The sequence below is a fragment of the Tupaia chinensis genome, unplaced genomic scaffold, assembly GCF_000334495.1.
Source record: "Tupaia chinensis unplaced genomic scaffold, TupChi_1.0 Scaffold000493_1, whole genome shotgun sequence".
Taxonomy (NCBI): domain Eukaryota; kingdom Metazoa; phylum Chordata; class Mammalia; order Scandentia; family Tupaiidae; genus Tupaia; species Tupaia belangeri.
The window spans coordinates 1949905-1952954 of record NW_006160005.1 but is presented as its reverse complement, the minus strand read 5'-3'; positions in this window follow the sequence as shown (position 1 = coordinate 1952954).

Below are 3050 nucleotides of genomic sequence, written 5' to 3'. Positions count from 1 at the left end.
ACAAACCCTCTCCAAGCGTGCCAGAGCGTCTGAGCCACTCTAGAGCAATCCACCGAATCTCCAAAGTTTCACATCAACAGTGGCTCATCCCCGCCCCGGCTCCCCCCTGGAGCAGAGAGATTTTTCCCAGCCCTTCCCCAAGTCAGCTGTGCTCTCTGGGACTTCCTCACCAGGCGGAAGGGAAAAGCGAGGCAGCGAGTGGGTTCTTCCCCAGGATTCTGCTCAATGTACAGGCCAGGGCGAGGCAGGCTTGGGTTCGAGCTAATAAGAGACAGCTGGCAGGAGAGGATAGGCTTCCGGCCAGCTGGAGGCGGGCATTTTTCTGAGGGGATATTTCTTTCTAAGGCATTAAGTTGTCCAGGCCAGGCTGAGGCCAATCACAACGCCAGAGCCTCCTCTGGGCTGGTGATGAGAAGCCCAGCGATCACTCCTCCTGAGCACTCACTTGTCTGAAGCCACATGACTCAGCCCACCTGGCAGGTCCCTTCACGGGGTTCGTGACTCCCTTACGAACCCACATATTAGCACATTCTCGCCACAACTCACATTTATACAATCTTTTCTCTTTTTAACTTTCTTTCCTTTTTTTTTTTTTTTCATGAGCAAAAGAGAGAGACAGGAAGACAGCACCCTCAACAGGGACCCAATGCCACGATCCATTCCCAGCTCTAGTGGTCCCAGATCACAGACATGCACTTGCCCAATGTACTCAGGGAGGTCTCCAGATGCAGACCCAGAACCTTCCCATGTGGGTCAGCATCACCAAGCATCACATTTCACCTCTGTGCCATTGCCCAGTCCCTACGAAGTTTCTTCTTCCTCCATCCCATTTCATTCATCTTCATAATAATCTTGTAAGGGTATGATTAATTCTCCATTTGACAGCTGAGACATATTGAGATTCAGAGAGGTGAGGATGATTTCCCAAGGCAACACAGCAAGCAAATGGCAGAGCTAGGATAGCTGTCTTCTGATCCGTCACCTGACCACAGCTACTAGAGAAGGTGCAACTCCTTCCTCCTACCCTCTTTGGGTGAGCACCTTTCTCCAGCAAGCTCATTCCTGTGCCTCAGAGGGGCCCTTTCCATCCCACCTTTCCCTAGTCAGCTCATAGCATCCCCTTCCAACTAATTCCAGCCTCTGGAACCAGAAGTTCAGGTGGAAGGTGCCTGATGGGATGAAATGTCAGATCAGCGAGAAACAAGGGCATGTTCTCACTGAAGTTATTATTCTATTACTATCATTATTATTATTTGCCATTCAAATTGAACCATGGATGCTCATCTTGGTTAACTTACCTGACTGAATGAATGAAACTGAGTGGCAACTGGGAAAAAACAGGTGAGCACAACTTAGTAGAGACCCTTAGAAATCTAGGACCAGGAGATAGGGTAGTAGTTAGGTTGCTGAATTCCCACATGGCCAACTGCAGTTCGAGTCCCAGCCCTGGTGGCTTGAAACTTATGCCAGGCACATGTGCATGTGTACTCAAGATTCTGGGAGGAGAAAGGAGGAGAAGGAATTGCAGCATGGCCACCCCACCTGGGGGTGATTTCTCCCCTTCTCGCTCACTATTTCTTCCTTTCTCTCTCTCTCTCAGCAAACACACATGCCCTAAGGCAAAAACCTGTCCAGAAAGAAATCTTAAAAACACTATGTGGCAAGTGTTTAAATCTCAGCAGTTAAAATGCTAAGACGGAGAAGAAGACTCCACCATTGCTGCTGAAAACTAATGATTTCAAGGAAAAAAGAGAAATGAAGATTTTCTACTGATAATTCACCCTCCAGCTCCCAAACTTGAGTGGAGAGGCAAGGGGCAGGCCTTCAGAACAAGACTCCACTATTGTTGCTGAGAACTAGTGATTTCAGGGAAAAAAGAGAAATGAAGATTTTCTACTGATAATTCAGCCTCCAGTCCCCAAACCTGAGTGGTAAGGAGCCCCTCTAGCCTTTTCTCTGTCTCTATCACTGTCTCTCTATCTTCTCATTTTTTAATAATTTTTTCTTTTAAAAAAATTTTAAGGTAAAGTATTCTCCTGGCTTTCAGTTCCTCCTTTATTGTGTTAATAATCCCATCTCCCCCTTCCCTCCAGGAGAGGCAAGGGGCAAACCTTCAGAAGAAAACTCCACCAACGCTGCTGAGAACTAGTGATTATGCATGGCACAGGTGCATACCGCGGGATTTTTCTTTTTTTGCTTTTTTTATTAGTTTTTTTACTGTTTTTTTTTTCTTTTTTCCCTTTTTTTCTCTCTCTTTTTAAAATCTCTCTCTCTCTGTTTCCTTTTCTTTTTATTTTATCTCATCGTTCTGTTCCTCAATCTTCATTCACTATGTTTCTAGATGGATCTAAGGGAACCATAGCCAAACATCCAAATACTATTAGGGTTAAGATATTTCTCAATAGCTACTGAATCTGCTGCACAAAGGGATAAAAATGACACAGCAAGAGATTCCAGATCACCTCCCTCTGCACTCTCCTGCATGCTCAGATTGAACTTCAAGAATTAGGAAGAAAACACACCATCCATCAGACAACTAGAAATCACCACAGGGTCATAAGAAATATGGGAAGGCAAGAAAATAGCTCTCCACCAAGGGAAAAGAAAACTCTTCATCCTCAGACAGTTCAATGGAAATCATGGAAATGTCTGATAAAGAATTTAGAATATTCGTTATGACAAAGCTAACAGAGATGGAAGAGAAGAGAGACTATGAACTGCAGAAAAGGCAGGAGAAAGGAGCTGATGAGTTCTAGGAGGTGAGAAAATTCTTGCAAAATCTAAAAGAGGAAATATACATTATAAATAAGAATCAAATGGACCTGTTAAAGATGAAGGCTATAATACAGGAAGTCAAAATTTTCCTTGAAAGTATTAAAAGCAGACTAGCTTATACAGAAGGTCAAATCTTGGACGTAGAAGACAAAATCATTGGCCTAGAAAAATCCACCACAAAGACTGAGAAAATTGCCCCCCAAAATGAGAATAAGTAGGGAACCAGCAGTTAGCGTAATGGCTATGTCACTGGACTCCCACCTAGTCGATCACCG